This window comes from Natator depressus, chromosome 2, assembly GCF_965152275.1.
Source record: "Natator depressus isolate rNatDep1 chromosome 2, rNatDep2.hap1, whole genome shotgun sequence".
Lineage (NCBI taxonomy): Eukaryota > Metazoa > Chordata > Testudines > Cheloniidae > Natator > Natator depressus.
Window position 1 is genome coordinate 104,995,584 of NC_134235.1, and position 25,267 is coordinate 105,020,850.

General features: G+C 42.0%; 1 long non-coding RNA gene across 1 annotated transcript; it reads left to right on the forward strand.

Moving 5' to 3' along the window:
• The first annotated feature begins 143 nt into the window (after positions 1-143).
• Positions 144-23,678, forward strand: LOC141982582 (uncharacterized). Its single transcript, XR_012638130.1, has 6 exons — positions 144-564; positions 965-1,070; positions 4,474-4,655; positions 8,053-8,177; positions 11,339-11,453; positions 22,406-23,678. It is a non-coding gene; the product is annotated as an uncharacterized LOC141982582 (long non-coding RNA).
• The last annotated feature ends 1,589 nt before the right edge of the window (positions 23,679-25,267 follow it).

Genomic DNA, 25,267 nt, shown 5'->3' on the forward strand with positions numbered 1-25,267 from the left:
CACAGTCCTCGCCCCGGCCAATCACTCGCTGTATCCAACGCTTCCTCGTGCCAAACCCCACCCCGCCGGCTGCTATTGGCTTGGAACCCGATGCAATAATAATCACCGCGTGCAATGAGAAGCTCCAAATCTGACCTCATTCCAATTTACAGAGCAAACTTTTTAAAAGGGCCAGAAGTGCAGCTGAGATTTCTGAGTCTCTTTTTCCCTTTTGCATTTCTCCTCCCCTCTTCTCTTCCCTCCCACTCCCGTGTGTGTGTGTGATAATGCACTAAATTATTGAGGAGTGGGAAGGGGGAAATATATTCTATCCTTTACGTTCGATGAGTTGGATGGGGAGAAGTGAACTAGTGTACACGGGGAGCTTTACTTTCTGCATGAAGGGAAAAGTGATTATCTGTGAATATTAGTTCCTTTCAGCACCGAAAGGAAAAAAATCAGCATGTGGTGTAAAAAATCGGTTCCTCAGGGAGAGGATTCATTCTGAGAAAGGACCAGAAGAAAAGGGAAAGGGAAGGCAGAGACAGCAAGCATAAATCACTGATTTAAAAGGGCACTGAGAAAGTGGGTAGACACCTGTCATCACAAATATTTTCACATTCATGCCTATATCACAGATGCTGATACATTGTATAACACTCCTTACAGCAATTTATTCACTTATAATTAACACAAAATACTTGCAATGCTTGTAGGAAATTCAAAGATTCCCATTCCTCCCAAGCAGATTGCTTTTTGAACGCTGCAATGATTGAAATCAGATCACATTTTCTCCAGGGCTCAGATTAAGGATCAACCATGAGACACAGTTCTGTTATTATAACAATAGAATTATAAGTAATTTTTGTGTAGGGGATAGCTTCTATCTCATTTTCCTCTGGAAGCTGGGTGGGAGGAAAAGGCATTTATCTTAGCTAATGTTTACCATTCACACCCTTCTGTTTGCTTCATCATTGTACTACAGGCATCCTGTCTGCTGGCAAGCCTACTTGGTTCAGGGTGCACTGGTGCAAGGTGATAGAGGTCTTCCACATCTGTCATTGAACTTCTTGCAGCACCTCTGGTACACAGTGAGTATTGTGACAGAGATGTTTTGTTTTGTTTTTAATCTGATGAGGGAAGGAAAGGGGGATCTCTTGTGGGAAGTTGCTGCTCTGTGACCAATATATTCAACAAAGAATGGTTTGCAGACACGACAGACAAGATTATAAATTGGGTGGGTGCTATTTTGATTTTTTTTCCTAATTAGGACGGATATCTAAATTGTCAAACACATTTGTACTGTATTCTTTTTGTCTATTTTAAAAACACTGTCAGAGTAGTTTAGGCCTCTACTCTCTTATGTGCTATAATTGTTATAACCTGATGGAAAACAGATATTTTAGGGATTTTTTAATCCAACATTCTGCCTCCAGTAAATAAAATAAATCAATCAAAGTTTTAAAAGGATAAAATGTAATCATGATTTGTGCTATAGAGCTCTCCTGCATCCCCTGTAGTAGCACCAGTTAAATAAACTCTGGGGTTAAAGGCATAGGCGCACCAAAAAACAACAAAAATCACTCTTCTCCAAACTTTGCTTGACATCAGTGGTTATGCCAGTAACCAAAAGGCTGTTCAGCAAATCAGATATGTCAATTTCACTTCCAGTGGGAAAAAAGAGCAGGGAAAATAATGTTTGCTAAATAGAAAAAAAAATTGAAGGGAACTTTTCAAGGTTCTAAGAAAGTAGCATACGAAAGTTATATATTTTTCAAAAATGGAAAGCCTATGATAGTGTCCTTTCAAAGACTATTTAGTTTGAATACAAGCTATGATTTTTTTAGGCTCCGAATTTGAACCAAACTACAACTGCTATGAAGTGCTGAGAAAAGTCCTGTGAATTCTAAGTATCTACTCTCTATGTTTGTTGTTTTAAACCTCTAACTAAATCACTGATTTTTTTTTTAAAGACAGTAGTCTCTTATTGTTGGGCCTACACAATTAATATTTTGTATTCAGTCTGCTGGCTGTTCAGGAGTAGCTTCTTCAAACATTGGATCAAAGTCTCTTCTCAGTTACAATGGCAACTCCAGTAACATCAATATAGTTGCATCAGATTTACACCAGTATAGAGAGGAATTTGGCCCATTTCCCTCACAGCTGTGCTGACATTAAATATATTACTTCATGAAGTACCTACATCTATTGCAATCAGTGGGAGTCTAAACAGGTTCAAAAGTGTTTTGGTGTCATAAAGTGCTACTGACTTTATTCACACCATTTCTATCCATGTGTAAAATCCTGAAAAAGCTGTGACTGAATAGAGCCAGTAACAAAGTCCACCTATTTCCTTGTTATCTTGGGTATCTACAGACATTTCAATGTATGTTAAAATCTAACTGTAAATTTATTTAAATTGCAAGATATCTAAAATAGCCTCATGTTTCTAAATAGGCTAAAGAAGAAATCAAGGTACCACACCTAAAGAAATTTGTAGAGATAGATACAAAGTGTAGCAAATAAACCTACAGGAAAATGCATCCAAAAGAACCTTTTCCTCTAAATCTGTTACCAGAAGCAGGGTCTTGATCACTATCACTACTGTGGCAATATAAATCAATGTTTATGTTAATGAAAACAGTCATGTCAGTTTTATCGCCATTCAAAGAGTATGTGCGTGGGAAGGGAAAATCAATTTTTGCTAAAAGGAAAAAGACAAAATGGTTGGTAAAATTTTGAACCTTGTAATCACAACGAACATTTAAAAAATATTTTATTATATTTCTTGGCAGTGTACTTTAAGTTAATCATGGTTTCCATTCTTAATTATTGAATGTGGGCTGAGAACCATTCAGAGTGGCCAAAGAAATTTAACATATAAGTAAAGTGCGAACATTCTGCTTTCAGCTAAAAGGCAGTTTTAACAGCGCTGTCAAAATCTCTCCACGTTTAATAACTTAAAAGGACTGGAGCTGTAGGTTTTCCAAGTCTGGGGGTGGAAAAAAGGACGCTAGGTGGCAGAGCTGAGCCTCTTCTGTAAAAGAAGTAAACGTGGGAAAACGTGGATCTGACAAATCTAAGGTTTTATCCTCCCCCACCCCCATTTTATTGAGCAGCTTACAGCTCTAAAGTTTCTGAAAGAACTCCAGTGGGTTTCTAGAAAGGACCTCTCATGAGGAATAACACACACAGGTTAAGCACTTTTCAGCTGACAGAAAATCTCAAACTGACAAGGAAAATTAAGGTATTATTCAGTGCTTAATTTGTAATGAAAGAGGTGCTGAGGCTCAAGCAATGTTTTTACTTTCATAACTGATGCAGCAAGCCCAGAGGTGCTGAACTGCCAAGCCTAGAGGCGCCAGGGCTCAGCCCTTGCATATATTAAGCACTGTCTTTATTGTTATTATACTTGTAGCTGAAAACTAGAGTTTACAATTTATTGTGTTAGATTATCTCTTGCTTATAAAACAGATGAGTATTCAGTAAATCAATTATCCATATAAATGTCTTCAGGACACAGCTACAATATGAAAAATAAAGACACTGAAGTTTTACTTAAGAATTAGCAAGGTACAAAGATGGTTCCATCAGTTAAAATGGCTGATTTAATAATGCAGCAGATCTTTTCTTTTTCTCAAAACAAGGATTAATGGTGCTCAACCTTACATGGCAGCTGCTAAAGATTTTTTTTTTCTCGATTGTGTGGACGGAGAGAAATGAATTGGAAGCCACATTTAAAAACTTCTCTCTCTTGCAAGTGTAATGACTGGACAAGAAGCCTAAGAAATTCTGAATAAGAAGTGATCATGGCCTTAAAAGTGGCTATATAGTCAATTACACCTTACAGTGCCAAAATGTTCAACTAGTTTCTGTGAATCCCCGAACATGGGGGAATGGCTGATTCCTTCTGAAGTCAGTGTTCTTATTAATGCCTGCATACAGAATACCATTTCCCTATGTAGTTACAATACAGTATACTGCTGTACAGATATTTACTCTAGTAAATATCACATCCATACCACCCATATATTTTAAACATACAGTGTACTGCTGTATCTTTACATAGTGCTTAATGTAGATATTGAATGTAGAGTGTGTACATTGTACATATACAGTGCATGCATCTCCACTGCAGTATGGCTTCACTCTACAAATGTATGCTTTATGTTGTTATGGTATAGATCATGTATTTTATTTATAAATCTATAAACATCCAAACTCGGAATTGTTGTTTTCCTGATTCTTGCATATCATGTGTATTTTCCATAGTAGAGCGTAGGATAAGATTTAAGAGACAGTTCGGTTATAAGCTTTCAGATCACTTGTCTCTTGAAAGCTGCTGGGGAAAAAACCTGACCCTCCCATTTCCCCCTCCCCACTATAAATGCACAGCGAAGGGCAGCAAAGCAGATTGTGCCTGAATCCCCAGAGCAGCAAGCGCTGAAGCTATTTATTCCATTCTCCCCCCTCCTTTTCCTGTTTTCTCCCCAGAGGGTTGTGACGGGGTCACGGAGAGAAACTGGAAACAGAGGAAGCTGATGCCGCTGCTTATAGAAAAACAAGGCAGCGCTTAGTTTAAAAGACTCCTTTGGTTTCTGTAAGGATCAAAGCACCTGTGGGAGGAGGAGGGGTCAAGTTTGAGCAGGAACAGAAGATGAGGCACCAGGTGGCAGGTAGGTAACAGGTCGCTTTCGAAGGTTACCTCTGGCGTCAGTGTGGAGAAGCTTTTCAGGGCTTGACATGGTGTGGCTGAACTTTGAGTTCACAGCTCTCAGAGCCAGGCGCACCGCATGCAAATAGGGAGCCTTCAGCAAGAGTCCCTACGACTTTCCTGTGCGGAAAGGCGCTGTCGCCAGCCCGTTAGCGCCGTGGCTGAAACTCGCCCAACAGAGAGATTTAAAACCCTTACCACGCGTTGTATTATCCCTATTTCCACAGTTTAAAAACGGCAGGTCAACCGACCCGCTTTAGAGCAATACGGGATACTGGGGGAGGAATATGGAGCCCCCCAACCCAGTGCACACAAGATGCCCCCACTTTCCCAATCGAAGGCGTACAAAGAAGCGCTACTCTGATGCGCATATAACCGCTCCAACCCAAGGCATATAATCCCCGCACCCTCCCAGTCCCAAACACAGTCAGGAACCGCCAGTCCAGTGCCAATGACTCACACACCTCCCGTCCAATGCACACATACCACACGCCAACTCACTGCACGCACCCAGCAGCGCTAGGTATATCGCCCCTGGGGTTGCACGTGGAGGAAACTCTCGCTGTTATTTGCATCCCTTTTTCTCGCACGTCTCCCTCCCCCCCCTTTTTGTAGCCTGTGGAGGGCTCGGGAGGGGGGGGAAGATCCGATGCATAGACATGGCTGGCGCGGGGGGAGGGGGGGGAGAGTAGGAAGCTTAAACAGCTGCCACGCGACGCTTGTCTGGGGGAAAGGAAGGGGGAGGGGGCCGGGGCCGGGCGCGTGGCGGCGCGAGACAGGCAGGTGGCGCGGAGCGGCTGGAGTCGGAGAGGCGCAGGCTCCTCCGGTCTAGCCCGGCGACAGCCAGCCAGGCACAGGAGCGAGTGGGCGGGACGCGGGCCAGGGAGCGCGCGGTGCAGCCTAGTCTCGGGCCAGGGCAGCTGCACCGGGTGGTTTTCTTTCAGTGCCGGCTGGAGCTGCCTTAGCTTTCCCTACGCCCTCGCTCCGTGCCGGCTCAGCTAGCATGCCCGCCTCAGCTGGGCTGCGAGGATTGAATTCACCCCTCCCTGGGCTCAGGCCACATTTTTGTTTTTTAATTCCCCGAGCATTGGCCCGGGAGATGAGGCTCAAGCTCAGCCGCAGTCTGGGGCTCCAGATCTCGCATTTCCCAGCAAGGGACCAGACAGCAAAGTGCTGCAATCTGGGGCAGTGGTTAGTCTAGTCTTGCAAAATTAAATCCACCCGCGGCGAGACAGGCGCGTAAAATCTCACTAGGTACTTTAACCAGTGCATGGGGTTGGGGGCGGCCGAGGAGAGGAGCCACAGTTGAATTTTACCTCCATATTTGTTTGGGGTGAAAGACTCTACATGGGCTTTGGAACAATTCTTGAGCCTTTGAAGGGGGAGACTTGGGGCAGCCCGAATTTTGTATCGGATTTCTCCCCCTTTGGGGTACAGTGTGTAGATGTACTCCTGGTGCAAAGGGTAATCCGGTATCCTGGGTTGAGGTGTGAACATCTCGATTTTATGGCATTTCAAAAGGCCCTGTAGTTCTATGGTCAGGGTTGTTCCTTTGCTTCCTTCAAACAGGAGGGTAGCATCTGAGTAGAGATTTGTTTCCCCAATTGTCCCTTTCTGTCTCTTTTCCCCCCTCCCCTTTCCCCCCCATTCCAAATCGGTCTCACTGCCAGAGACAAAAACTACACACAGGGACCAACACTAAATAATAAGGCAAGCTTTGTGTAGGGGATAGGCTTCTATATTGGTTAATAATATAGTTATTCATAACTAACAAATATGGTTATACGATTATTATAATTTGTTGTTCTCACTTTAGTTATTACCTTCTTAATTTCACCACTGAATTTAGGAGATGTTATTTTATACATGGGACTCTTGGAGAATAGTTGCTTCACCTGCTTATGTTTCTGGTTGCTTATTTACTGCAATGAAATTATCTAATTAAGGAAATTCCTAAGAAATCTGTGTTTTTTGTCAACCTATGACAAGCACCAAAAATGTGAAAAAGGATGACATTTATGTCCAGAAAGCCTATTTATTACCTGCAAATGTGTTTACACTGACAGGAATACAGCTATTATTGCCTTAATATTCTGTACTGTTTTCTTTTATACTATGTTTTAAAAGGTGTAAAAGTGCTGTTGTGATTTTTGCCTTGCATATAACATTTGATAGGGGTCCTCAACAGCAAGTCATAAATGTACTACAAATGCAGTAAGTTAGGGAACCGTTTGGTCAGAAAGGTCAACAAGCACAAGATTGTTTTCTCAAAGAACAGAACAGTAACAGGGTGGCTTGCCTTTTAAGGGCTGGATGCCTGGGCCAGCCAACCCTGATTACTGAAGGAACTGCTCCAGCCCACCTGTGCCATGTTATCAGCATGGATGGTGCCTGATGAAGGACAGGTGATTCCCCTATGAAGGGCAGAGGGAAGCTGTAGTGAAGGGGGGAAACTCAGGTAACTATAGGGAGTGAGAGAGGCTGCTGTAGGGCAGAGATTGATAGCATGGGAGTTGAGAAGTCAGAGCCAGGAGACTGAACTCCAGCCAGGTAAAGCCTGAAAATGACTGTTGAATTAGGACCCAGCTCTGGGAAGGAGAGCAGAGGGCTGCTCTACCCAAGGGAAAGAGACAAATATTGAACTGGGTGTCCTTGAAGGACCATTGTGTACCCTGAGAGCTGAATAAATTAGGACCCCCCGGAGGAGAAGTGTTTCAATGAACTTTGGGTTGTTTTTGAGTTTCTTAAAGAAATAAGAAGGGAAACATAGGCAGGGTGCTGCAGAGAGACCTCTGGCCATGAGTAGGTGCTCAAGAGGTGGCTGACCCCCATCCTTCTTGTGGGGGAGATCTTTTGTCCAGTTATAAACTGGATAATAATCTTTTTGCATGGCTAGCGCTCCAAATGTGGTTTTGGGGTTGGGGCATTCCTGGGGGTACTGGAACGTGTGAATGGCCACCCTATTCCTTGTGCAAGACACCAGCATGGTATAGATGTGATCTTTATCTCAAGAAATCCTAAAAAAAATTGGTTGGGTGTGTTTGAGAAAGGAACTTGGCTGTGTAAAAGAATGAGGACACCCTCTATTCAGAATCAGAGAGGAATGATGCTTAAGGATGTATTTATCTGTGTCATAACTTAAGTCATAAAAGTGGAGTCTCTTTGAATCCAGTCGGTACCCTGAAAAAGATGTGCTTTGTACCTTCAGTGAGACTATGGAAAGAAGAATTTTCTCTGAACTCTTAGGCTCTTTACATAAATGCCTAGTCATGCTTATACTCTTACCTTTATGCATGCCTACAATCCTACACTTTCAGCACTCATCTCACCTTGACCTGTTCATTTCATCCTATCTCCAGAAGCCAGCAAACTGCATCAACAAGACAGTTAAGAAGAAAAAGCCACAATACAGCCTCAAGCAGCCGCAAATATTCAGCCCAGCACTGCTTGTGAATAGGACTTCCCTGAGACTTCAGCATCATTGGTGAGAAGGAGGTGTAAAAGTACTGCCAATTGATTCGATTTAAATTTGTTTTTGAAATAATTTCAGTGGGATATTGAAATGCTATTGTAATATAAGATACTCCTGGAAAGGAGACATAAGCTAAGGCTTTGTCTACACTAGCGCTTGTCAGCAAAACTTTTGTTGGCCAGGGGTGTGGAGGAGAAAACCCCACTACTCCCCAACTGACATAAGTTTCCATCAACAATAGCGCCAGTGTGGACAGTGCTGTTGGCAGGAGAGCGTCCCCCGCCGACATTGCTACCACCACTCGTTGGGGGTGGTTTAATTACGCCGACAGGAGAGCTTCCCCCCACCCTACCCGCCCCCCCGGCATAGAGCAGCTGCACAGGAGACCTTCCAGCGGCAGAGCTGCAGTGGTACAGCTGTGCCGGTGTAAGGTCCATCGTATAGACGTAGCCTAACCTTGGTAAACAAATAGTGGAATTTTATTTGAATTTAAGATTAACATTTGTTAATTTGCCTGTCTCAAGGGAGTTCCTTGAATGGCTTCTTTTTTAAGTAACTGAGTTAAAACTTCCTTCAGTTTCATAGGACTTTGAGCTTGTCTGCACAGCTCTACAGTTTGGACTTTGGTGGTGTGAACTGAAGCATGCATTGGAGTGTTGCTTTGTAATTTCCCCATGTGGATGCTGCTGGCATGAACTCCATATGTCTACCCATGAAATGCTACAGCTGCGCTGCTGCAGCACTTCAGGCACAACCTACTCCATTTGGAGGAGTAATCCACCTCCATGAGAAGCAGTAGCTAGGTCGACAGAAGAATTCTAGCACTGTCTACACTGGGGATACGTCGTCTTAACTATGCCACTTGGGTTAGGCTTTTTCACACCCCTGAGTGATGTAGTTAAGCCAACTTAATTTTCTTGTGTAAACCAGGCCTAAAAGGTGTCTAGTTTGCATTACTGTAGTCTCCTTTGAAAGAGGACTATATTAAAACAAACTAAATACCTTTTAGTTCACATCAGCAGCATCCAAATGGGAGAACTACAGAGCAGCACTCTAGTGCGTCCTGGAATTCACATCCCCATAGTCTGAACTGTGGGGTTGTTGAGTAAACAGTTAAGATCGGTTACCTTTGCCCATTTATAAACTGTTTGGTTTATTCATGCTAAACTAAACAGGATTCACCAACTATTTGGACAAAGGAATTTTGTTTTTGTTCCTTATGATATACTAAGACAGAACTCTACGCATTTGGGGAATAATATACTTTTGGTTTTAACTAGAGAAGAGTGTACCCACCAGGACTGGCCAAACTCTTAAGGTGCAGTTTCTTTTGAAAGCTCTCCACAGAGCAACATACAAAAGAGATTGTAAGTGAAGTAACCATTGCTTGCTGCTTATTTTGTGTGTTCTGATTTGGTTTTGCTAGTTTTTCCTCCCTGCCCCCCCCTTCAATATTAAAATGGACACAACTAATAACTGATTGTTTTGCTTATCTTTAATTATATTGATCCCCAACTGCATGGAAAGAACCCCCTGTAACTAAATAGTGGGAGTCACATCCCTGCATTGACCTTAAGAGACAATTACTAAGATTTGGCTTACTATGTCTTGTCTCTCTAGACCAGGGATCTCAAACTCAAATCACCACGAGGGCCACATGAGGACTAGTACATTGGCCCAAGGGCTGCATCACTGACACCTTTTCGTACAAAGATACAAAAGCCCCCAGCCCTGCCCGCACTCCAACCCTTCCATGAGCCCCGCCCCGGCCCTGCCGCATCCCCACTCCTCCCCCCTCCCTCCTGGAAAGTCCTAAGCACCGCCAAACAGCTGTTTGGTGGCGGGAAGTGCAGGAAGGTAGCGGAAGAGCGGTGTGCTTGGGGGGGGTGGAGGTGGGGGGCAGGGGCTGAGGGGAGCTCTGGTGGGCCACAGGAAATAACTTTGCGGGTCACGTGTTTGAGACCCCTGCTCTAGACTATAACACTTGTAGTAACTGCCGGGATAAAATTACTCAGTGCTCCACAATTTAAACCTCCCCTTTCTACACTACAGTCTTTAAAAAATGTGGGGCTAGATTCTGTGGCACAAATAATATTCTTCACAGCTTCATTTTCCTGATTTGGCATTTCTGGTGTACAATTTAGAATGCCAAAGAAGAAAACAGCAAGTTTTTGAAGGGTGATGCAAAACATATGTTTTAGTCCAAAAATGAGGGAGAAGTTTAAAAAAAAAAAAAAAAGAGTAGGTTTCTTTACTATGATTTTTGTGTCCAGGGCAAACAAAACAGTGTCTTCCCTTCTTTATCTAAAAGGTCAGTAAAGGTGTTAAAACTAGTAAGTATACTCTGTTTTCGTGCATAAACTGTTTAAATGGCAGTTATGTCCATACATGTGTATCCTGTAACTTATCTTACCTTGACTAGAGTTTGTGTGGAGTAAGACTAAAATTTTAACTATGAATAAATATTCCAAGTAAACGTCCAAATAAGTATTTTCTACTTCTACTGTTGCTCTTAGAATTGTATATCTTTTAACACAATTCCAGTAAAAGTGAAGAGTTCTGTACCACTTTCTATAGAATATTGATACCTGTCACATTCAGCCAGTGCGTATGATTAATCTTAATGTGCCAGGTATGCTTAAATGAGGCAGGATGTTTGAATTTACATCAGTGTTTTAAATTACTGTATTTAATTTTGATTAATTGATACCAGAAGTAATAAATCCTCTTGACAGGACAGAAGGAAGCTCCAGTATCTATTTTACATTGCTAAAGACTGCTTAAAAATCAGGTACTTTCAATGTATCAGCAAAAAACTACAATAAGGAGTACTTGTGGCACCTTAGAGACTAACAAATTTACTTGGGCATAAACTTTTGTGGACTAATACCCACTTCATCGGATGCATGCAGTGGAAAATACAGTATGCATCCGATGAAGTGGGTTTTAGCCCACAAAAGCTTATGCCCAAATACATTTGTTAATCTAAGGTGCCACAAGTACTCCTTGTTTTTTCTGCTGATACAGGCTACCACTGTGAAACCTTTCAATATATCATAACACTTATAGCTTCGGTTCATACACTTTATGGCAAGAAACTGTCCTAACCAGGCATCAGAAACCAATTAAAACAAAAGTTGAAAAATCTGAATTTTTTTTTTTTTTAACTTCAGAATAATAGCAGATCAGGGCAGCTGAACGGATATCAGATTTTGCCCTTTGGATTTTCAGATTTCTAAGTATCTGGCTGTGGGAGGAGTTATGACATTTGTACACCTGCTAGACATGGTGAGTGTTTAACCTGTGTGTCTATACACGTAAATAGCTACTTTATTTTTCCCCCTGATATTTTCCTTGTTTTGGGGTATAGGTGCTAAATGGGATTCCTAACTATTACTGCATTGGATATAAACTGGCATTAGTACTGGAACTTATAATTTAATGAGGACTGCTATATTCTACAATGCTTTAGTTAGGATATAGGACCTCTTGTTAGATGTATGCTTGACTAACTGCATATGAAATACTGATGGGTAAATGGGAGACTTGAATAGGTGAATATTATTGGAATTATGCAAATGAACCAACCATGGTCCAGTTATTTTTAAACCACAATTACAAAGAAATGAGAAAAGCAGATTTTAAATTTCAGTCAATAAGCAATTTGGAGCCAAAGTTTAACAATTGGATCCAGAAAGTCATTATTAGTCACACAGATCCTGAGTAATGCAAATTACTCATCAGCTCAGCCGTAATGAAGTTTCTCTATAACTGATCAAAATCTACTGATAGCAAACAGAAAAATTATGCATTTGGGGTAAATCAGTCTGATTCTGGTGGGTCTACCATCACAAATGCAGCTGGTCTGAGGCTATAGCCACATGCACTTTTCAAGGATGGAAGAATTGGTTTACATTATCTATCACTTCAACATAGAAGTTCCTTCCTGGCAGTTAGCCCAATGGATAAATTTATTCTGTAGTTTGGAGACCTGTATAGCAAGCCCCTAGAGCTACATTTTGGCTGGTGTGTGTGCGCCTCCTTGTATACCAGAAAAGCTAAAGTGTGAGGTGGACAAAGAAAGAACTTTGATTCTGGCTTTCCTAAAACTTTCATGAGTGCTATTCCTCTCCTGATCCACAAGAGCTGAAGCTATGATCCGTGCATTATAAAGGACACTTGCCCTGACGTGCCATGATTCCAGGCACCCCTTTACCATGCAGATTACTCCTGTTCTGGAGGAAGGGAGAAGTTGACATTTATAATATGGGAATACAGTTAATATTCCTTTTGAGTCTGTTTTGTGGAGAAAGCTAAAAGTGCCTAAATTTGGTCCAGGTATCTAGTTATTTAAGAAAATTAATGACTCGCAGTTTCAGTTCAGATTCATAGTGCTTCTGTGGAGGAAATGGATACACCAGTAATTGTGAGATCTATCTGAATGTTGATGTAAAGTCAATGGTCAGCAAGGAAGTTTAAGCACACAAATCTTTAGCAGAACCCATTCTACAAGTGCAGCAGCAGACAAAAAGCTACTTTTAGAATATCCTGATATTTTTCAGCAATATTTATTGAAAGGGAAGTTCCCCTGCCCCACCCATGTACTTAGACAATTAGCCAGGGTGGGCAACAAAAGGCTTCCACAGTTGGAGAAGGGAAAGGAGTCCTTCCTTCCAGGACCACGAGTGGTAGCAGAGATGCTCCATGCATGCTGCTCCTGTACCATAGCTGCATAGAGAAAGTGTTCAGTGGAAAGAATACATAGTGGCAGAGCCATTAGTCCTACCTCCATGTACCCCCTGCTCTGGCCCAACCCCTCCTGTATCAGCCAGCTGGAAGCATCCGTGGAGCGGTGGTCCATGTTGTGCAGGACGTTTTGGACACCCTGCCATGGCTGCCAATGTCCTACACCTCCTCAACTCTGCTATGCAGTGGAACCACTGTCATTCTAATGCATTTGACAAGCCTTCATCTGTGGAGGTGGGGAGTTGGATTTGGTCCTGTGTGGGTCACGTTATGTGCATACATTGGTCACTTTACAAGTTTCTTCTGTTTTCAAAGATTCTACTGGTTTGGGAGATATTCCTATACTGAAAAATAGAGTACTATTTGTGGAACTGTTAACTCAAAAGAAACTTTAAGAATGTGACCACTGTGCCTGCATAAATCATGAACAAGTTATTAATCTGCAGGAAGAAAAAGATGGGAAGGTTTCATGACAATCTTGTAGGTAATTTCAGTGTAAACTGTTTGTTTGCCTTTAGCTGAAGAGTACAGCTCTAGATGAGTAAATCAACATACACAAGTGAGCTACAAACTTGTTTGTTCTACTTGTACTTTTATTCTTCTTGTAAACCAGTGATCTAATACCAGGCAAAAAACTTGCTAAATAGAAAAATAAATCAGTTCGTACAAATGGCACAAAAGTTCTCTCCTCATGGTTTACCAAAGTGAAAAGCATATTTATCACAGTGACTAGTGGAAATCACACCGCAATTTATAGATGGCCAGGTGCAATCGACATACCTAATCTTATCATGCATTTGTTTTATTTGCAGCTGTAACAGTTGGTGTCAGTTAATAGGTTACTAACCATCAAGTAACCTTATTTCCTTTTAGTATTTATCCTGCCTCAGAGTTATAGAAATTATTTGCTAACAGTCCTAACTTGTATATTAGCTGCTGAATTTGAATTTCAGTGTTTTGGATTTTTCATTATTTAGTGCACTCGATTTAGAGTGAAAATGGTTAATGAAGAATCCATTATAGTGATCAAAAGTAGATTTTGATCAACATGTTCCATTTCATATATTTTCTCTGGATCTAACATTTGGAATTTTCAAAACATAACATTTACTTTCTGGGCTTTTAGTGTTGTAAAGAGGGGATCAAGAAAGCTGCTGAGTGTAGAAAAGAATGAGCCATTGCTAAGTAGGGCCCAATTCTTCCAGGTGCAGAGTACCTCAACTCCTGCTTGCTGAAGATACTCAGCACCTCTTGAGAGGTGCTTAGCACTATGATGGATTGGGCTCTTAGTTTCCTAAATACAATCACAGTCTGTATGAACTTGATTTTAAATAATATCCTGAAAACTAAGGATCAAATTCTGTCCTTAGATGCATACATATTGCAGACAATGGGATCTGTACACATATCGAGGAAAGAATTTGGAGTAAAGGGTTTGTTTTCATGGAAACATTTATGGTGGTCATTACATGCATTTGTTCTGGTCAGGAGTCTACGGCAGCAGCTAGGAGATTTGCATTTTCCCTATTTCCATCAGTAGAATCACTTACAAAACCCAGGACAACCCCTAAAGCTTTCTTGTGTTCTTTCACTGTAATATGAAGCAGCTACTTGAAGATAAACAGACGTACTCACTCCTAATGAGTACGTCTGTTTGTCTGCAGTTTCTAGAAGTGAGCAATAGATTCTCAATTATTCCAAACTTTTGTTTCCACTTACATGTAGTCTACCATATTCTCCGCTCTTAAGTTAGTACTATTGTATTCAGTTTTATCTACATATACTCTATTAAAATGCATATTGCTTTTAGATAATTTGTGCCTAGTTTTGGCCACCAAAACAATAATAAGACAGTGCAGTCGGGTTTAATTATAGAATGGACTAGTAAGGTATTCTCCTAAGTTCTGAGGTTGCAGGCTGAGTGTTTTTAACCAACAGAGGAATGAAGAAAGAAGTTCTGTAATATTTTAGGCCCTCCATCCTGATCAGGCCTTAGTAATGCCTCACCTGAAGTGTTGTCTTGTACAAATTCTCTTTTGTACCAACGTAATTATGAACCATTAAACGTGAATTTTTGAATAATGTACAGTGAAGAATTTACTCTTTCTGCTGACAGAATGCCCATGAGCAGACTGTAATTACCTCTAATTCCTCAGGTTTTTAATGCAGTGTTTTGTTTTGTTAATTAATACTAACAATTTACTTAATACTGTACAGGACATTCAAATCTAGTTCTATGATTTTTATTTGCTAAAATCCTAAAAGTACAAAAATGTACACATTCCAATAAAATTAATGTTGTTCACAAAATTATAACCTGTCCTTCCTCTGCAACTGACTCATAAGGCTCTGGCTGTCAGGTTCTGGCTCCCTCCTACTCCTGCTTCTCCAGTTCTGATGGGAGGATGATGCTTGTAGTGGGCCTCAGACTATCTGCTCATGCTCTCAGCATTGTTGGTGGGATGGTGCTGCTGCCTTTGGGCCTTGAAATGTCCACTCCCACTGTCCCTGCTGTGCAGTGGAGAAGATGCTGGTTGATCAGTGAGGGAGAGGATATATTAGAAGACAACAAGAACAGCTTATTAGCAGTTTTGATGCTTCCACATAAAAGGGACTTTTTGGTGGGATGTGAAATCACAGTGCTAACTTCCTTGTCCCACTGTCTTTCACGTAGGGTGCTATCTTCACTGTTGTTGGTGATTTCAAACAATGGCAGTTTCCATTGTCAGCTGCTAGCTCTTCTACATGTTTGAATCATACATGCAGTTGACCGGAAGTCATATTTATGGGCAGACAACACTGATAACTGACTAATCTAGAACTTGCTGCCACAACTTGAACTTGCTATAGCCACCAAGCTAGGACTATTAGGATTCATGTTCACTATTTGGTGAATTTGGTACTGAGAGACCCTGTTTTGTGGCTGCTTGTGCTCCCAAAACTTGATGTTCAATGATTGAATCTTTTTAAAGAACAGAATGAGGACTAACAAATCTTGAATAGATGAACAAATGCATTACTGGTGTGAATTTTCAGAATAATAGTTTGTGCTAAATTTGGGGGCTCACAAACGTTTTCACAAAGTACCTGGCAGCTATCTGCATACTTCATAAGAACTAATATTGCCCTCAAATAAAAGCAAAGTGAACACAATGCTTTTATTCTCAAATCACTTTTCATATTAATCATCTCTACTGGGCATATCTTAAGTGCCTATTTCTTCACTTTCACATTTACTGAATATTTTATAAAAAGATTTTTTTAAGTGCTCTTTAATGTTACATTTGATTAGACACTCAATTTCTCAGAATTTAATGTGGAAGGTATTAACGTATGTAAAGATTCCAGTTTTACCATGTTCTGTGTACTCATTAGATTTAGTTAGCTCCCAATCCCACATGAAACTGCACAGCCAGACTATCATGCACAGAGCCCATTGATTTCCTTGGAGCTTAGCAGGAGTTGGGGTCCATGTATGTAGCTCTCAGTGCAGCACGGGGGACTTGGCTTGTAAGGTAAACTACTTTTAAATATGATCAACTCCATATTATGGGCCATCATGTGCCTATTTCTAAGTGCGTGAATAGAGTGGGAAGAGGGCATGGGGAGCCCTTTTCACCCAGTGTACCAAAGCCAGAGGCAACCACAACACTGCTGGCAGTGCGTGCAAGTGAGGTTTAGCTAGTGATGCACATACCAACAGAGGTGTAAGAATCAGGCTGGAGATGTGCCTGGGTCCTGCTCCCTGTGCATCATCTAGCCTTGAGGGAAGTACTGCTGCAACTTTTTAAGGGGGCAGTGTTTCAGATGACCACTACAATACAAATTTAAAAAGGGAAAAAAAAAACTTTAAAGCTATTACATGTTTAGCATTATTAGCATTGTAGGGCAAGGAACTCTTCTGTGTGCACATGCACAGTGCTTAACAGTGGGGCCTTGATACTGGGCTGAGGCGTCAATCTACTACCACAGTAAAGGCTTGAACTGAGCTTGGTCATGTTAAGTCAGTGATGCAGCCCTTTTTTTGAGGCTACCATCTTTTTCCCTGAATTTGAGTTTTCATTAAAAAAAAAAGTCTCTAGCCCTTGTTTTTGTGGCAGTAACCTTGAAACTGTAGTGACTATAAATCAAGTGATGCTTATCTGAGTCTTCAGAGAGCCTGAAATAATAGCTCTAAGAGCCCTGAAACGTACTGTTAACTCAGCTGCCCAGTGATCGTTATTTAAATCTGTCTATTGATAACTATTTTACTGCAGATCAAAGCATGGAAGCGTGAGAGTATCATTATGAAGACCTGTGGAATTTATTGGGAGTGGTAGACTGTTTTGGAAACTACCACTTTTTTTTGTTTAAACCAATTTTGACCTGTGGAACCAAAAGGCAAGAGAGAAAGAAGAGCCCTGAGGCCTAACAAGGGGGAGCTAGTTGCACAGAAGATCCCTTGCTCCTTCCAGTTAGCTCCAATTCTGAGGAGCCAGTGGCTTCAATGACTGCTGTTCCTCTATATGCTGGAGGCTGCCCACAAACTCAGGCAGACAGATGTTATACGCAGGCCTGGAGTACAGCTAAAACTTAGCTAATTTCATCTAGGTTGCTCAGGGTGTGAAAGAGACACTACTAGCTCTATGGAAGAATTCTTCTGTCAGCCTTGTTACTGCCTCTTAAAAGGATAGATTAAAAGTAATGGAAAAATCTCTTCTGTTGCTGTAGCTGGCGTATACACTGCGACACTACAGCAGCATAGCTGCAGTGTGGTAGCTGTTCTGTTGTAGTGTAGATATAGTTTAATGCAAACTGGGCCTCTGTCACAATAAGGGCTACAAAATTTGTTTTGTCAATGAAAGCTCAAATTCTGATGCTATTGCAGAACTCTGGGAACTCGGACTCTGCACAAGGTGCTTATTCTGCCAGTGCCTTAATCTAGCCCTGCCCAAAAAATATATATAAAAACACTACTGATGAAGAATCAAGCCTGAGGGGCTCAGCAGAGCTTGCATGATCCTATTTTGAACATATCCGTGGTTTGCTGTGAGGGGGCATCTCAAGGGGCAGACCTTGTGAGAGTACCACCACTTCTTTGCTCCCTCCCCCATTTGAGTTCTGACCACAATAGAAATAATATACTATTTCAGTTTATATGCCATTAAATTCATGCCTACTCACACTTTTAGTGCTTGACTCAGCATTTTGCTATTGCACCGGATATTTTACAAAACCTACTCAAGCTGATGCTTTCCTGTACTTGCGTTCCTAGCACATAATGAAGGTAACATCAAATTTCAGTTTTAAGTTTTCACATGCCATGCACAAATTTAATGGCTCTAATCACCTATCACAATCACATTTCACCCTTATTACAAAAGGTTGGTGTGTGCAGGAATAATTAGAAGTATGAAGTGTAAATTTAAATTTTAGGGTGTGTTTTTTTTCCTATCCTGCTCTGAATTTCCTTCCTCTAGCCATGAACTCCTGTAAGCAGGAGACTCAATGGACAGCTTCTAAAAAAGTCCCCACTCTACAAATATATTTCAATAGCTTATTTAAAAAGGCCAAAAACTAGGGTTTGTTTTTGTTTTTCTGCTGGCAATCCAAGAAATGGCTGTGTTCTAATAGAGAAGTCTTTGAAATATAATGGTAGTCCTTGTGTTATTGATTATGGTAAATTTTAGTAAGAATGGTGCAGGATACATAGTGTGGTTATGGTGTGGAGTTCTTAGACCAAACTCCTCCCAACAAAAATCTTGTGTTGAAACATTTCAGACCAGACTGTACATGACAATATATCAGTACTCATTGCATGAGCTAGATACAATATTTTTCCTTTAACATATCTTAGTGGAGCTTAGAATTGGCCATTTTTTTTGACATTCATATATAGTCTCTTTATATCTCTCATTTTTATTTGCCAGTATGGAATTCATTGTACAATAAAAGTTATGGATGTAAATTTAATAATTTTAAACAGTTAGAAATTTCATAGCTAGACATCAGTATTGTCCAATTCCTTATATTCATTTTCCAGTTTATAGAGGGGATTCAACTTGTCCCTTGGGTGAAGTCTAACCAGACAACATTTCTAATGTAGCTACTTCCTCATGCTGTACTTAAGGTTTTAGTCCTCTAATATATTTTACAAAGTGACTTAAATTTGTTTGATTCTCCGAGGATATAGTATCTGCCACATGCAAGTCCCTGCACTGATGGAAACTGTCTCTCAACAGGATTCTTAATGGCTGTTCCATTCACAATTCAGAATGGAACTATTCCTCTTTATATATTTAAAAAAAAAAAAGAGTTTCAAACACCAACAAACGCAGACAAATCTTATCTGTTCCTGGAAGTCTGAAACCATGTAAGTACCCAAGCCCTAATAGAGTACTGGAATGTACGTTCCTGCAGACACACATGATTAGTACAAGTGTGTGGTACTTTTGTAAACTGAATGTCACTTTGAATTAAGGGCCACTTCGATGAACTATGATGATGACGTAGAAACTTTTAGGGCTGGATTGTGCACTTGTCTTGGAGGGCTGAGTAGGGGAGTGAAAGTGGTAAGGCCCTCCTCCATTCCTTCCCTTGCTCAGTCAAGACAGACCAGATCTTGGATCTGGAGGTTAGTCCCAGTTTTTGAGGTACCGCTCTTGTGAGCAAGTGGGCTGGGAAATGGCAGAGAAGCGTGGGCAGCAGGCAAGACTGGCCAGTTGCAAGGGCAAAGCAAGCATTGTCTTTTCAAGGGCAGTAACTTACTTTTCCCTCAGAGGTAGCAGGTTTGAGACTTAGTAACTCCCAGGCTTCTGCTCCTCCTCCTCAGGGCTGGGCGTAAAGGCAAATCTGTCCTTCAAACAGTGATCTATAAAATATTGCAGACCTCAAGTTCTCCATAGTACTGGTTCTGAGTGTGTGTGTGTGTGTGTGTGTATTTCTCACACCCCTGGATCATTTATTTACTCTTCTGAACGGTCTTCAGGTGTTTTGCGAGAGAAGGTGGGTGAGGTGGTAATTTATTGCACCAGCTTCAGTTGGTGAAAGAGACAAGCTTTCTAGCTACACACGGTTCAGGTCTTTAGCCAACATGGCATCTAGTTTCCAATCTCCTATTTCAGCTTGTCTTCTGGAATAAAGCTGGTTTGAAAACTCTGCTCTGTTAAGGAGGCACAGGAGGAGATGTAACCTAAAGCTCATAGTGTGTAAGAGCAGGAACCTCTCCATCAATGGTTTTTATGTGGTTTGAATGGCTAGTTTGTTGTGTCCGTCAAGTGAAACAGTCCCTTCAGAACTTGGCAGTTGGGTGATTTGATCTCATCTTACCCTTTGTTTATATGTAGCATGTAATGAATACAACTTGGTATTACAAAGCGAGCTATATGGCAAGACTGTAGCAACAGCAGGAATTCTTCATTGGAAATAGTCACTCATGTAGGGAGACAGATCCTCCTTTGGTGAAAAGACAAATGGGTGGGGCCAGGGTCAGTGCTGCTCGGACCCCTCGTTTCCTCCTTACCACCCGCAGAGTGCTCAGTGTAGTTTTACCTCGCTTGTTTCACAATTTCTCTGATTTTTCTGTACATTAGTCAGTTAGTATCCTTTCTTTTAGTGATGGCTTTCTCCTCACCCCCTGCCCCCAGTGGGATGCCCTCACCAGGTGTTAAGCGCTTTCCTTCATGTGGGGTAGCTATCCCCAATAGCAGCCTCCATAATCAGTGTTTGTGCCTCAGGGAGGGACACATTGAGGAAATGTACTCCATCTGTAAGTGGTTTTTTTTTGGGGGGGGGGGGTGGAGGAAGGACACAGGTGTCCAGAGACTTGAGGTTAAAGCAGCATCTTAAGCAAGCCATGATCCTGCTTCAGCACCAGGGACCAATGTAGAGTATTAAAAAGAGCCCTGGTATGGTCTGGGATGCGTCAACAGGGCTTGGTTTCCTTGCCCAAGAGGAAGAGGGATCGTTCTCCTTCAGGTCCCCTGAGGAAGGGATCCCACAGAATAAACTGGGGCTGTTCCGGAGCTCGGATAGATTCTTCTCCTTCCAGGGGAAGTAGTGACCAGCACAGTGAGTCTTCAGGTATGTGAGATAGAACTGGGCTGTCAACCCACTCTCTGGTGTTGATGAGGGACTAGGTGGACACCGTACTGTTGATGCCATTACTACCTCAGGGGCATCCATTGAGTCTGGTACAGATGTCAGCACTGTTTGTTTCCACACTGACCACATATCAAGTAGCAGTGGATTTGCTGTGCCTCTCTGCTCCTGACTTGCCACTGATTGAGAAACATTCGACTGTAGTGGCATTAGCCTCTATATTCTCAGCGATCCCTGGATGGGCAAGAGAAGTATCATTGTTGCTGTCACCATTGCCCGTGCCACAGCTTACCCAAGGTGCAGTAGACTTTCTGCTCATCACAGAGAGGATTGCTAATGCAGATAAGGTCTTCAGTACTGATGCTGCTTACAATGCAGTGTGCATCTTGTGGACCTGGTACCAACTCTTGTTTTGATACTAGTACCTGTCCTGGGGCTAACTGCGAGTGAGATGCCAGTACTATTATTCTCAGGGCCAACAGCTGTTCCTTCGGTATCAATTGGATCGAAGTGTTGGATTATGGATGAGGTGAGGTGCATGGGGCCCCCATCAGGAATAGCTTCCCCCAGCCCCATGACCCCACTGAAGAGTCTTCGTGATCAGTTGCCGAGGCAGCTCCTTCCCCTTCCCTCTCAGGTTTCTGGTGTTGAAGGTCATTGAACCGCAGTGGGAGTCTTAGTCACAGGATCGGTACCATTCCCACACCAGAGACAAGGGCTACTGGCTTGATCCTACTGCCCATCAGTGCTATATCCCTACCCACAGTGGTCTCAGTGAAATCCCTGGGAAGTCTGTCATTTGGCTAAGTCCTGGTCATCTGTCCACTCCTGGGTAAGACCACCTAGGATAGTTCCCCTGCCAGAGCCACCAATCCTGTAGCCACAGAGAGATGGCTTCTGTGTTGGAGCAACCTGAAACCTTAGCCCCTCTGATAGCACCATCACAAGACAAGCTGCATCCATTGTCATCCTTGTTGCCAGAGGACACTGCATTGCCCAATTAAGCATCTCCACTGCTGTATGATTTCAAATAGTGTCAGGACTGTCTAAGACAGATGGTTTCAGTGTTGGGTATTCAGGCAGAGTTTGTCCAAAATACTCAGAAATGAATAGATATCCTCCAGACCTTAGCTCCTGGGAGAGTTGCTCTCCCTATAAATGAAGCAATATTAGAGCCTGCTAAATCCCTATGAAATATCCTATCTATGTTAATGCCCATAGAAAAATATGCTGATGAGGTACTATGTGCTCATGAAGGCTTTCAGATGTTTCTTCTCACATCCATCTCCTAATTCCCTGGTTGTAACAGAGGCAAACAAGAGAGCAGCAGGGAAGATATAAATCTGCACCTAAAGAAAGAGGCAAAAAGGCTGGATGTGATAGGAAGAGGCTGACGAGACTTTTCTTTCTTGCAGATGTGTATTGCCAACCAGAAAGTGCTACTGTATAACATGACTGAACTGGGACGCTCGGTCCAGATTTGTGGCTCAGCTACCAGAATCCTTCAGGGAGGAGTTAGTCTTTTGTTGCAGAGGGCCGTTTATGGCCAAGACATCATTGCAGTCAGCCCTGGTTAATTGGATGCCTCGTCCAGGCTCGTGGCCCTAACAATTACGATGAGAAGGATCTCATGGTTACAAACCTCTGGCATAGATCCAGCTGAGTGTAGAAGACTTGAGGTTCAATAATAGTCTCTTGTTCTTTGAGAGCTGACACTGCATTCTCTTCATGACCAACCAAACCATTTTGTGCTCCTTGGCCACAAGGAGATGTCACTTTGGGAGCCAGCAGTAGCCAATGGTGCTTTCAGAGATACTTCCATCGGTTCTCCTACCTCTTGAGACAGAGAGACTTCCCCAGAAAGGGGCATAAGTGTTTCCAGACATGATCAGAGATCCTTTGTGCGCTCACACACACAATTGCTGTCCCAAAGAGGTTTCAAACTGTTGGTAGAATGGAGGGAACAAAAACACGGGGAGAAATCTGGCCAACCCCTGGGTGAAATCAGTGGCAAAATTCCCACTGAGTTCAGAAGGGTGTGGGACTCACTTCATGTGTTTCAGCAGAGAATTAGATTTGAGAGGTGGTCAGAAATGCCAGTTTCTTTTTCCCAGCCAAAACAGCTTTGAGGGAAACAAAGTTGTGACAATTTTAACTAGTAGTGCTTTATGTTCAGTCTATAAATCTAACAATTAATTTGCAAGGCCTATATAACCACACACATAAAAACATAGTACTGCATAGTACTGCATAGTACATACTGCAGGTTAAGGACCAGATTGAAAGTGAGAGCACGCCTTGTGCATACCCTTGTGCAAATGCATACTCCAATGCACACCCTTAATTCCTAACTTATGTTTGTATATTTGCATGTGGAGACCATGTAGTTCCATTTGGGGAAAGAAGTTCGTGTATGCAGAACTGGACACATGCAAATATCCATGCACAAATCAGAACAAGTGTCCATTAGTAATTACCTTTCATGTACTAAGAATTTGGTTATGCATTTCTTGCAAATTATTGTACCAAAAGATCTAAAAGTTACACAAAACATGACTATATTTAAAGTTACATGGTTGCTTCAAGTGTAATTTCTGTGTAACTTGGCATGTACTTGTTCTGTGATTACATGATGATTACCGTGTACTAATTAAGGAGTAATTGCATAGTTATTTGAGACCCATAAAAGCACAATGTTACCCAGAGCTGGTAAAACATTCTGTGCAAGCGCAATCTTTTTATATCCCTGCATGATCTGGTGGGCTTCATTTGAGAATTCAGTGGCAATATTTCAAGCTGTCTTTTCAAATGTGTATGACACGTTGCACCAATAATTTCATCAGTAAATTCTTTGACCCTCCTCCCCCTTTGAAAATCGCATTTGTGTGTGTGTGTGTGTGTGTGTGTGTGTGTGTGTATGTATGTATGTATGTGTATATATATACACACACACACACACACACACACACACACACACACACACACACACACACAATGTATGACTATTGGGAGTTTTTGAAGGCCTCCTTTTCCTTCGCGCTTGTCTCCACTTACCGGGAGATTGACGTGTGGTGATCGATCCACTGGGGGGTTGATTTTAGTGAGTCTAGTGAAGACCCGCTAAATAGACCACTGATTGCTCTCTTGTCAACTCCGGTACTCCACCAGAACGAGAAGCACAAGGTAAGTGTACAGGAGAGTTTCTCCAGTCGACCCAATGCAGCGTAGACACTGCAATAGGTCGACCTAAGGTATGTCGACTTCAACTAGGTTATTCATGTAGCCGGAGTTGCGGAACTTAGGTCAACTTAGCCCCGTAGTGTAGACCTGCCCTTCCTGACTCTTCAACACAATTTAAAAACCTCAGTAAAAATGGTTCACTTAGCAGAAACATAGGAACAGATTATGGTATTCACTTGCACGGAGTAGTATATTACTCCACAAGTAGCTCCATTAGCATCACTGGGACTACTTACATCGTGTATTGTCAAAATTCCTCTTAAACTATGTTTATAGCAATTTGAAAGGCTTCTTTTGTTGTGTAATTCTTTTTGTTTAAAAACATGAAGGGTAAGATTTGGATACCCCTATGCACATTGGCTAGTATTCAAGGTGTGATGCTCAGTATGAGTAAAGGTGTCAGAATCTGGCCCCATGTCATATATAAAGCAGTAACACTATAATAGTGCCTGATCCTGCAATTCCTAAGAATCCTATGTGACCCTAAGAATGCCTTAGCGCCAACTGGCAAGGGGGTCACTCTTCTGTAACAGCAGCTACTTGCACACTGCTTTCATAGTATTTACCCAGAAAGAGTCCTGCAAAGTGTCTAATGGAAGCTTAGATCAAACTGATCCTCCTACTGGTTGTGTGATGTATGTATGGGGGATATTAAGATGTAAGTATGTATTGGAAATATGTTTAGAATCTGTATCCCAGGCAGGGTTGGCAAGCAGCCTTTGCCAGACAAAGTGATGGAATCGCCTATCTGCCTGGGTCTCTGCTTGGAAATGCTTTGTGTTGGCTTTACAATGCTCCAAGTGCCATTTGCATATAAAGTCAACGGGAAAAACAGGTTGATAACGGGTGGGGGGGAAAATGTGAACTCAACTGGGGAGAGCGCACACAGTCTGAATCCCAGGAAGTTGACCTGACTTTTGGGGGTGGGGAGGAAGAGAGCTTTAGCTTGTAAGAACCAACGCCCCAGACCCCTCTCTTATCCTGTACTTGAATGGGGTAACTGGGCAGTGCAGGTACATCCATGTAAACAGGATCTC